This window comes from Chelon labrosus, assembly GCF_963514085.1.
Source record: "Chelon labrosus genome assembly, chromosome: 6".
Taxonomy (NCBI): domain Eukaryota; kingdom Metazoa; phylum Chordata; class Actinopteri; order Mugiliformes; family Mugilidae; genus Chelon; species Chelon labrosus.
The window spans coordinates 10,388,112-10,400,573 of NC_140342.1; the positions used below are offsets into that span (position 1 = coordinate 10,388,112).

Below are 12,462 nucleotides of genomic sequence, written 5' to 3' on the forward strand. Positions count from 1 at the left end.
GAGCAGAGATGGAGATCTGGAGCACACAAAGGGGTAAAAATGAAGAGTTGGAAGAAGGGAGTGGATGGCAAAGAAGAGAAAAAGGGGAAGCGTTTGAGAAAGAGTGCATCGGTACATAAATTTAAGTGAAAAAATCATAGTCATAGTCATAGTTTCAATTACACAGCTGGAAAGAGATCTTTTAAGTGCGCCAGATATATTTTTAAATGCTCATCTAGTGTAAATAGGAAATGCAAACCCGTAATCGTAGGCCTCTTACTGCCATGTGAAATATTTCCCGAGAACTTTTCCCCTTGATGTTAATTTTTCTGTGGAATAACAAGCTATCCTTTAAACCCTTTGAAATACAGTCTGTAAAAAGTCTGGCTTAAGTTGGCTACAAAAACTGAATAAAAGCGTAAACTGCAGTCATTAACCAAACAACCTGACATGCCCTTGGAAAGAGCGAGCTGCGAAGGACAGACATTGTCACCAGCAGTGACAGTGTAGCTAAAGAGCCTGAAAGAGAGACTGCTGCTTGAGTGCTGCACACAGCGAGACTCACGGTGACTCATTAAGCGAGCTTTCCTATAGTGAAACAAGACAAGGAAAGGTTGTGTTTTAAAGGAGAGAGGGAGAGAGACAGAGAAGGAATATGAAAGCAGCAGATTGCTGTCTGTCCCTCCCGCTGCCTCCATTTACCATCATTGATTGTGTAGCCAGGCTGAATTAATGCCTACCTGCTGTACTCAGACGCTCAGTATCTGTATTGATGTGTAGGAGAGGGAAAGGAGTGCCAGCGTGTCTCAGCAAGGCTTTCTTTTGTGTTCACAGTATGACAGTTGAATGTTGGTGTTCTCATGTCTCTGCTCCTAATAAATGTCCACAGAGGCAGAGAAAGATATGCACAACCCTCTGAGATGAGAGCAATTTGCCACCTACAGCACCTTTAAGACTTCAGAGTTCATCAGGCCAATGAAATCATTCAGGGCCTGTTCAGACGTTGCGTTAACTTGTGTCTCCAAATGTCTCTTCAGAGCCGATCTCAGTTTTGCGCTCTGTATGCAAATAAACCCCAACATCATCTGGGGCGCTGTAGAATATTTTAACAGCTGATGTCTCTAATGGATGACTACCGCTGCTCCAGAACTGATATCAGTGCTGTTTCGTGTGCGTGCGTCATGACTGGGTCACACACATTGAGTTATTATTTATTGATCTCTGCCCTGATGTTAGTCAGACCTGCACAAAACTCAGACTATAACTCCAACCCTGGAAGCTTCCACACACACCATAATCTCAGTAAGCGAGGAAATACATAAATTAACCACACATAAATCAGCATGATCGCCTCAATAATTAATACAGAATTACTCTCATGTGCTCATATTAAATACTTTCATTTGTAAATTCTTACTTAGACGTATTTATTTTTTCATTTGTTAACAGCTACAAAGGCAGAGTATTTTAAACGCTCTCATTACTAATGAACAGACATGTCTTACTGTGTTTTCTTTCCTTTTCAGGCGATCATTTATAATAGCGGTTGTGTGTGTGTGTGTTTTTCTGAATAAATGATGCAAAACTCTGCTGACACATGCCCGCTCATGCAACACAGACCACCTCCAAGAGGGATCAGATCTCTCAAATGCGATCGCGTAATAGTGGGAATAATTGGATGCTGTTCCCTTTAATGCTAAATTACTATTCGATCGTACCTCGAGCGTCATTCAAAGAATAAATCTTTACAAGAAGAATAAACAACATGAAACTGCAAACAGAAATAAAGCTATCAATCTCATTAATAAACATGTTATAGGTAAATGTCTGTATGACAAAAACTACACAGAAGGGTTTATACGCTGCTCTATTTCTTGTTTGCATATTCAAATCCATGTGTGACACAAAAGCTGATTGTTTAAGCATAAAATAAGCCAGCGCATCCCTTTATTTTTGGTCGTGCTGCTGTTGCTCTTTCTGTTGGCCATCTGTACACAGTCATTCTACCATCTACAATTCTCTCTCTTTGCTCCCTCTGACTGTCTTCACCCTTCACCCTCAGGCTTTCCCCTTTTTCTCTCATTTTTCTCTCCTGGTCTCCACTTCCATCCATCCATCCATCCATCGTCCATCCCACCCTTCTCTGTCTGTCCCTCTCCCCTGGGCGATGTGGACAGTTGGATGGCTTTGTGTTTGACACGTGTGTCGGCAGGGCACACACACAAATGCACACGCACTTCCAGTTTCTATTGTCAATAAGATGCTCAGCTGTGAGGCCCCTAGCCCTAATTCCCCGTGTGTAGGGTGAGGACAGGGCCCCCATTGTCCTGCAGATTAGCTCCTACACACACACACACATAAACACAGACACACACACATGTGTGCCCAGACCCCATGGGGTCCCTTAAGTGTTGATGTGCCTTGAGGCAGAAAATCAGGGGGCAATTTACGGCAGGGTCCAGTAGAGAAGATGGGGGATGAAGCACAGATTGGAGCTTTAATGTCACACTGTATCTTTGGTTTCTCATTCAGGATGATAGAAGTGAGTCTGAAGACCTTTATTGTCCAGAAGAGTAACTGAAAAAAAAAACGTTTCTTGTTCTGGCAGTTCACACAATGCTGTAAATGGAAACAGGAACTGTAAAACAGAAAATGATAGGAAAAACATAAAAAGTAACAGAAATCGTCCAGTTCTCTGTAAGAAGACAAATAGTTTTTTAACAAGTTATTAAACTCTTCAATGGCTGAGTAAAATGAACAACCACATCCACAGTAAAACAGATTGAGGGTTTTATCTTCAACACCTAATGTTACGCTATCAGCTGACATGCATCCTCAGAGGGATTTTGCATAACGTATGGTACTGCTGTGATGCTGAACACCACCATCAATTTTGGTGATCACTGGTTTGAAGCAAAGCCTCCAAAAACCAAAACCCAGAAAAGCTTCTAATCCAGAGGAATTAGGGGGCTGAGTTTAGGGGGTTCGTATTTTACATGCAAATGAAAGTGTAAATTGGTAGCAGTGAAATAAGGAAACAAACATTAACCCTGTCCTGTGGCACACAGTCATTAAAGCCGGTCCTTTTCTATAAGTGCAGCATCACCAGGTTGTGTCTCTTGGCCATATTATAAAAACATACAGTCGCCTTGCAGGAGCTGGAGGCAACGACACTTAATTGGTTTTTGTGGAAGAATTGTTTGATTTCTCCGACATGCAGGATTAGAAAATAGGGGTGACGGGATTACAGCAATTAAGCAAACGAGAATTTCGCCTTATTTCATGTACAGACAGCGGCCCAAAAGTAATTTACAAGCAAGGCATCACTTTTTAAGTATATCCCTATTTCCCTATTGGGAAAATTGTCACGAGACATATTTCCTCAAACCACAGCGGCAAGTCTTAAGTGAAAAGCGAGTCTCAGATTCTTTGCCCACATTTCTAACCTCGCTTTAAACCTGTGTGTGCTACCTTAAGACTACAGTGACTATATTCAAAACCATTGACCTACATTGACCGGTGTCTGGAATGACGGCGTGTCAGGCAGTGGGCTGAGGCTAGTGTGCACACATGTATGAACTGTGTGTGTCTGTGTGAGTGTGGGTCAAAGTTAATGTGTCTAACCCATAAGTCTGCTTCACGTGATCCATGGCCGCCAGTGTGTGTTTGCACAGATCTGCACGTTTCCTCTCAGTCTGAATGAGCCCAGTGGACTGGCTCAGACACAAATATGCTTTGTGTGCGTGAGTCTGTGTGTGTTTTTGAACATTTGTGCGCAATAGTTTTGAACTTCAAAGTCATATATTTCTAGACCTACTTTAATTCCCGGTTTAACACTTTTTTAAGTGTAGGCAAGTTAAACAGAACACGCATATTTAACTCTACTGAGTTAAATATAAATAAAAATGAGGATATAAACCACTCTTATGTACCCTGTCCATTAAATGTAAGTCTACAGCCAGTGGCCAGTTACCTTAGCTTAGTGCAAAGACTGGAAACTGCTAGTCTGGCTCTGTCAAATGACTAAATCTACCTAATGTCAAATACATTTAGTTTAATCCAAACAAAACCCAAATGACAACTTGATGTTTTACTGGAGTTTCTGCACCCAGCTATTTATCGTCTCTTTGCTGTTGCCTGACAACTTGCAGAGACTCGAGAATTATTGCTCCCGGTTAAGAAATAGTCCAACATACAACACACATAATAATTTAATGTTGAATCTAACAGGTAGGTTCCCAGAAGCTGGTCTGCTGCTCTAAGATAACCACTGTAGCTTCATATTTAATGGACAGGTATGAGATTGAATATAAAGCTCATATCACAAAAATACAGCCCTGTAAAATGTCGTACTGTTCTTGTATGTGTGTGGTAGATCCTAATTAAATGTATCCTCACTGTTAATTGCAGATGTCTGGGAACAAAAGTCAGACAAACTATGACTTACGTTCCCACAGCTCTCTCTTATAATGCATGTTATGTTTCCGTGCCTTGGCTGACATGTGATGGGACGATATGGTAATGATATAGCGGCAGATGTGGAGTTGTAAGGAATCTGGTTCCCTGGTGGTCACAGAAGTCCTGGGAAAAGGAAGTTCATACAGGAAGCGAGCTGGCTGCGGCTCAGTCGTGCACCATTGTAGACACTGTCTCAGCGCTTACATCAATGCCAATGAATGTGTGCGCGTGTTTGACTTTTTTTGTGAAAGCCACATGTACATGAAAAAAGAGAGGAGTGCACATAGGTGTGATTTCCTTTTTGTGGATGTGCTCATCTCGAAAGCTCTCCTCACTTTCCCCCGTCTCCGAGTGACTGATGTAGCTGCGGGAAGGGTCTGATAAATGAACTTAGTCATCACGTCACCTCAGAGCCACGTTATGCAGTAATGTGCAGACGTACAGCGTGACGACAGGGAAGAACAGACAGCACGGAGAGCAATAGAGCAGAACAAAAAGGGAGCAGGTCATCACCCAGACAACACTGAACACTGAATGTGTTAATTGCAGACATTTGAAGAGGACGAAAAAAGCACTTTGTACCATCCAACAATAATGTAAACACCATAAAAGCAGAGATTCTTTCTCATTATCTCTTGATTGTTGGATGTTTTACTGTGTTCAGGCTTTTAGTAGAATGTTTTTCTTTTGTGGTATTTTGATGTTTGTTTGTTAACTGGGCTTGTGGTTCATGTGACCGGCCTTTTTTACCTTGATGCCTGAAATATGCACATACGCCGCTTGTGCAGACTATGTGGCACGTGTAGGTGTGTGTGTTTGCGCCAACATATGTGTTGGTGTGTGCCTCCAGCCGCGGGAGGGGGGTTGAGTTGGTTTGGTTGGTTGGCTCTGTGTGAGCTCTTTGTAAGAAGGGGGGAGTCAGAAAGGGGAGAGAGGGAGGTGAACCGGGTGTTTCTCTCAGCTGCCTGCTGGTCTGGTTGCTGTTGGTAACTTTGCTTGATGAGATCAGAGGGGATCGGCTTTCAGGCCTTCACGTCTCTCTCCCTCTCACTCTCTCTGCTGCTCCCTCTCTCTCTCTCCCTCTCCCTCCCTCTCTCTTAAGAGGAACTGAAACTGGAGTGGGGCTGAAAAGTCTGTTCAGAGCTGTTAGTTGTCACAGGAGAACATCGTGGCGGCGCTTCCTTGGAAACACTCGGAGTTGGAGCACAAGTGAGTTGGGGGAAGGTGGGTGGGTGGGTGGGTGAGGAGGAAGTGATAGCCTCAGGACAGATAAGCTCCAGGGAGGGAAAAGAGGGAGGGACAAGGCAGGGAGGAGGAGGAGGAGGGAGAGGCGGACAGCTCAGTGAGGAAAGAGGGAGTCTCTCTCTGTCTGCTTCATTCAGATTTGCCGGCTACTGGTCTCGTCTCCCTCCGGTCTCCTCGGGTTCTCTCGCTGCCGCCGGCTGCCTGGAGGAGTTTAGCTGTGTTTTGGCCGCCGCTTGGATTTGAACATGGACTCGGGCTGAACAGCTACATGCGGTGAGAAGTGAGAAGAGCCGTGTGAGATTCCTTCTGAGCGGCTTGATCTGATGTGTACACTACAAGGTGTAGCGAGAAAGTAGCTCTATGTATGATTTGTCTTGTCACTATGTTTACATTAGCCAAGATCCGTCCACGCACTGCTGCTTCTGCTGCTGCCGTTAACCTTTTGATGGTGTACAACATTTTCTTCTTCTTTGGATGCTACCTTCCACTGAGCCTCACCTCCTCCCCCTCTCTCTCCCCCTTCTTGCTCATCTTCTGTCGCCTTTAATTCTCCTAATGGTCTCAAGGCCTCGCCTGACCAGCTGGGATACCCCTGTGTGTGTGTGGTGTGTGTGGTGTGTGTGTGTGTGTCTGCTTTTGTTCAGGAGGGAGAGTTGAGAGTCCTAGGATAAGCTGCCCATGGATTTCCCCCCTCGCATACAATAATAGGATAGATCCTGCTTTCTATTTTTAAACACGCCATTTGTCTATATGTCACAAACACCTCTAATCTGACTGCTTGCTCCACTCCGTCTGCAGTAGCTTTTCTCACAGTGTCGTGTTTAGTCTTTGGATTGGGGTGGGAGGGTGTATTTGTGTGGTCCTTCCTGGGATAGAGAGATAGCAGCTCTCCTTTCTGACTTTATCCTTTTGTTTTGTCAGCTGCTGACCTCTGTTTCTCTCTCGCCGTCCGTCTCCTCCATTGTTAGTGTTCCCTTTCGCTCTCTTCATTTCAGTCGGATCCATACAGCGTTCCTCCTACACGGGCTCTGCCGGCTTATTTCACTTTGTACCCCTATTTAGTTATTCTCACTTTATTAGCCAACGCTTTTTTGTTTCTCTTCCCTCTGAATATTCATTTTCTGTCTTTCCCTGACTGCAATTTGAGAACAGCGGGGAGGTTTTTAGTATCTTGCTGTTTGTGTATGACCTAGTGTGTGTGTGTGTGTGTGTGTCTGTGTAGGCTTGTGTGAATGTACTGTCAAATGTCCTGGCACAGCACCATGTGTTCCACTTTGCGCAGAACAATTCTGGTTAACACCGTAGGGAGAAGGAGAGATAGACAAAAATGCCCCAGTCATAAAATGTGTCTGTCAGTGTGTTTCCATGCACTTGGTTCCTTGCTTTCAGAGTCTCCAAAACTCGGATGTATTATGTGGTGATATAAAGCTTATGGAAACCTTGGTCTGTTGGTCCAGCCTTTTTTGTCTAGACTGAACTACTGGAGGAATTTACATGACATGCTGTACAGACGGTCATGGTCATCATCATCATCATGTCATTATTTAAATTTGTCCATTGTTTAGCTTATTACTGCCAGGTTAGTGTGGAAACATTACCTCCTATGCATCAGCAGGTTAGTGAGTATGTGCCATGCTGATACAGTTAGCTCTGAGCAGTGCCATGCTTAGATAGAGACTCAAGAATGACCAGCTTTGTTTTAATTTCAACTAAAAAAACATGTAATCTTCTGCCGACTGATAATTAATAAACCAAGTTTCCTCTAACTCTAAGCACCGCAATGTCTCGCAGGTGTATAAAACCAACCATTGAAAAGCTGTGACCCGAAGGCTGTTTTAGACTTTATTCCATCACGCAAGAGTTTAGAAAAAAAAATGTCTTGGCTTGTGTTTGGCTCGTGTGGGTGTGACACATTTCATCACACTTGTGCAAGTGCCTTGGATGTTAAAAGAGTGAGGCAGCAAGGGTGCGTCATATTCGGGGAGACTTTGATTCCGTTTCATTACTGCTGGGGTTGTGAATCTGCCACCCGAATATACTACTGTCCTAGGGAGCTTTATCGATAGCATTGCCAAGGCCTTCTGTGTGCATATATGTGTGTGTGTGTGTATCTATAAGTGTGAGAAATCAATAGGTTCCGCATAGCTGTCCGCAAAGGAGTGCTCAGACATTGTAGCACTAATGCTCTTCCCTTAGGGCGACATGGATTTTATGGAGTAACGCTAGAAAAGTATAAGAACGGCCTGGAAGCGTGCGTGTGTTTCAGCCTTCATAAATGAACTTCTATTTTTTTGTTTTTAGGCAATGGTTCAGTTTCACTTCTTAGATCACCAACAATTAAGTTCAGTATTTAAGAGAAAGAGCGAGGGAGTTTTAGAAGGGAAGGGAATTTTTTTGTTTCAAGAGAAGTGCAGATTAACATGAATATAGGAGGAAGATGTGGGAGAGAACATGATGCATTATGGAGACGATGACTGGAGTTACTTTGTAAAGAGTTCTGACTAAAGATGGAAGAAAGATAGCAGCGGGACTACACTTTGGGGATTCCTAAAAAAAACAAATGCTTCAGAGAAATTTCACCAAAGGCGACCATCAACTTCCACGGCACATACATAAATTCATCTCTGTGAGGGGTTTGTGACTGACAGCTTGCATGTGTACAAGCACGCAGCTACGTGTGAATTTGCTTGGGTCTAGTGTTTTGCAGGGTGTTGTGCTTTTCCTGCATGCTGAGCTTGCATTGATTGCCACTTTGGTAGACGCTTGGGCATTCGGTGGCAGGCCTGAGATAAGTTTTGCCAATTGGGAGGGTGTCAGCTCTGCAGTAGCCTCTATGGGTTTTTTGGTACTGTAAGACAAATGGATAGGAAAGAAAGTTAAGAAAGAATTCAGGAAAAGTGGAAAAGTTGGTAAATGTGTGAATGATAAAGAGAAAAAAAAAAAAACGTGCAAAGACCGACTGTTTCCTACAACTACCTAATAAGTCCACAGATGTCTTTATGAGCACACTGCTTCTTCTCATCAGCTGTAAGATAAGTTTAAAGTCCCAGTCTGGAGTCTGTATTTTTCTTGTTAGGAGGCAGACGGTACAGTTTATGTCTCGCTCTGGCATTTTCATCTACCCCGGGATTCCTTTAGTAGGAATGAATGCCGGCAATGTAGAGAGGACGGTAGTTTGTTTGATATAGTGGGTACAGCTGTTACCATGAACACATGCTGTATAATATAAATGTGTGCTTGTGTTTGTCGGTGTGCATTTGGCGCTGCATGTAAGCTCGTGTTTTTTGCACACTGTGGTGCCCAGATGTCCTCTCAGGGGTGGAAAGTGGAAGAAGTGACCACTTTGTGATTCATTCATTTCAGACGTCACTAGAGTGAGGCAAAGTCGCTGTAATTTACCAGGACATTAAAAGTTCAGTTAAGGTCGGAGTGGTTTCAAATCACTTATGTAATGGTAGTATAAAGTGATACGGCCCTAGACCTATGACGGATTGTCTTTGACTTAAAAGGCAAAACAAGAACACAAGGTTGAGCAAAACTACAATGTCTCTGTCATAATAAGGCACATGGTATTGGTTTGGCCTTTGCCTGCTTTCAAGCTTCACTGGATTTCATGATAAATGGAGTTGTGCTGCTCTCTGTAATGAATTTCAGGCTTCACCAACTTATCAGTTAGCGTACAATTTTTAAATTAAAACATTGCTAATTCTGCTCTTCAATCAAAAGTCACAACTAGAATAGTTTGAGTTCATCAACCCCTGATAGACGAGTCAAACATATTGTTTTGCTCACTACTTATGGAGTAAAACTGCAGAAGTTCTTTTGCGTTAACGGGAACAGACTCATGAAATGCAGCTGATTGTGTTTACAAACTGGATGTCTCAGTGGTGCTCTTAGTAAGCCATTGAATTTAACTGGAATTAAGTTTGGCTTTGTTGCTTGGCATAACACGTTTGCTCTAAATCAATAACAATGTCTTAAAAGGATTTGCATTTTGGAGACAAACAAATGAGTGATGGATATCGATCTTCTCATAACATTCATGGTGAGAAATTGAATAAAAATCGTTCCCAAATGCCAAACATTGGACTGCATGTGTCTGACTGAAGCCCTTTATGGCCATGTACAGTAGTGGTGAGAGACAACAGCTGTTTGTGCTGCTGTCACCGTCTGCAGGTGGCTGGGATATAACTTTGGATAAGCTTATCTAAGAGGAAGACACAACACACACACGCATGCACACTCATTCATGAGTTGAGAGACAAGCAGGAAGGCTGAATGACTGTTAAGCTATTAGTCCTCATCCCTTCTGGCCTTACGGCTCACTGCTTGTCCTTGATTGACCCTCTGAGACGTGAGCAGACAATTAGACACGGACAGGAAATACTGAATACTGAAATATTACGTGTAAAACTTGGTTTCTGATAATCATAAGGTCATATTTAAACGTAGTGCTTTGAATCCTGCAGGGAGCTTGACATGATTTCTGTGGAAAAGCCATTTCTAGTCTGTTCTCAGAGGGTGGTGCAGTATGAATGAGTGGTTTCCCTGCAGTTTCCTATCATGGTGTGTGAGCCGGTGTGTGTGTGTGTGTGTGTGTGTTGGTGTGTGTGTGTGTGACTTCAAAGCCTGTCTGCCCAGTCAGAGCTTTCTGGACAGTTTTAAATGAAACACAGTCAGTGAGAGACAGACAGACACACACACACACACACACACACGCACACACACACAGCGTCCTCCTCTGATTCAATGTTACACACTTACAAACGCACACACCTCCCTCAAAAGTGTTCTGGTGACTGGAGCTTGTTAGTAGTACAGCAGGAGAGACCAGATCAAGCCGGCCTACACACCAGGTGCACACTACGGTTTGTCTGCCCTCTATCTTGCTTCTTATCTCAGGCTTTTCCACGGTGCCTTTAGTCTACTTTCTGCTTGCTTCTTTTTGTCTCATATTCGCAGAATGTTGTGCTGAACTTGTCTCAGCTCAAACTGGTTTTATAATAAAAGAATAGTTTCAGATTTGGACAAATGGAAGGTCTATACATTGGACAAAAATGCCAATTAATATTGGCAGTTTAATAGTTAATGGAAGTTTTTTTGGTGTTTTGTTTTTTTTGCGGGCTTAAACCCTACTCTCTGTCTCCGTCTGTGTGGCACCTCTTGGGCTTCCCTCCGCTCCATACCTGTCAAACCCAGCTGAATGTACGGAGAAAATGAGTGGGGCTGAGTGCAGTCTAATCTAAAAGATTTAGTTGCAAAAGAAGAGCAAGACGGAGGGAGAGAGGCGGGGAGGGAGAGTAAACAACAGATGGTAGAAGCATGTTGTCGCTATTCGCAACAGCAGACGCTGTGCCAGCCCACCACTAGCCTCTTGCGAGGTTACTACGCAACGGTGACCGTGACGACATGGGGTCACAGGTCTAGTGCCTCCTTGATGACAGCCCATAATGCCAGATTGTCATCCACATGCTGGGCCAGACTGGGCCAGCTGAGGCACTCGTACAAACACACAGAGTACTGAGTGGTGTTTCCTTTGGCTGAAGTTTGGCAGCGGTGACTCTGGAATCTTTCATACAGTGTCCACCCTTAACCCACCTGCCAGCCACGATGACACACACTGAGGCAGCTGTCTGTGGCGTGTCTTTGTGTGTGTGTGTCCGAGCACTGACTCCCCTCATGCTGAGGAGTAAACTGGCTAGTGGCACACATTGGCTGTCATGGCTGCCAGCTGCCATGACCTCATTCACAGTGAACAAAAAAAGTCTACGAACCTGTCCTCACTGTCTGACTCAACGAAGCGCTGGGTGAAAATCAAGATTTCGTTTTTAGATTTCCTGTTCGAAATAGGTTAAGGTTAAGGCATTAGGTCCTTACAAAAATAAAGGTGAATAAAGTGCATTGAAATGTCACACAGAATTACACCATGACCTCAGTCTGTGGTGTGTCTGCTTTAGTTATCAGTGTACATACTGTATATTATTATTATTAATGCACACATATTTTAGAGTAAAACATTGTAAGTAATTAGTCCATGTTTGAGGCAATACACTGAACAAAGATACACCAGTAAAGCATTTCTCTTGTAAATTATGATGAACACTGTATTGTCAACTAGAACGAGGATTAACCTTCTGTGGCTGTAACGTTTTCACTTTTTTGAAAATGTCTGTGTACAGTGCAGTGTTGATGTATAAATAAGATATGCACCACAACTCCTGATGTGTGAGACACTCTTACCAGAAGTGTCAGTTCTGCATACGCATAAAAAAAAGCATGCTTTGTGGCTGGTGACAGGTGGGGTAAACAAAAGAACCAGACTTGCAGAGTTGTATGATCCACTTCCCCGTCTGCCCAAACTGTGACTGACTCTTTTCCTGTAAAGGAAGCACCAGCTGCTGTTCCTGGAAGAGATCACAATGTCAGTCTAACCACACAGAATTGTCTATATATATATCTACATGCGTGCATGTGCCATCATCTTTGTAGTGGCTCTGTATGCTAAAACTATGGCATGTGTTTTCAAGATCGGTCATTAGTAGCTAATATTCAAACAAACGTTATGTGGCTGAGTCAACTTATTAAATTAAAACCAGCTATAGCACAGTCAGAGCAAAATAAATGGTAAAATAAACATGGTACAAGTGAATAATGAGCAATGATCACAAGTTTGTAAAGTTTATAAGTTTATAAACACAGTGTCTTCTCTACACCAAATAAACCAAAAGTGGAAGTAAATTAAACTGAAACTGACCAAGATCTAACCTAAAACTATAACAC

The 12,462-nt window shown here is 43.2% G+C and overlaps 1 protein-coding gene across 2 annotated transcripts in view; it reads left to right on the plus strand.

Annotated features, from left to right (window-relative positions):
* LOC311488855 (SPRY domain-containing SOCS box protein 4-like) overlaps positions 1–12,462 on the plus strand; it is a 66,779-nt gene that overhangs the window by 18,814 nt on the left and 35,503 nt on the right. Inside the window, exon 1 of one of the 2 annotated variants that reach the window (XM_084545713.1) lies at positions 5,859–5,955. The exons of the other annotated variant lie outside the window; for it this stretch is intronic. The gene's annotated coding sequence lies outside the window, so the exon portion shown is untranslated. Of the gene's footprint in view, positions 1–5,858; positions 5,956–12,462 lie in introns of those variants that run through there. 2 annotated transcript variants of the gene reach the window in all.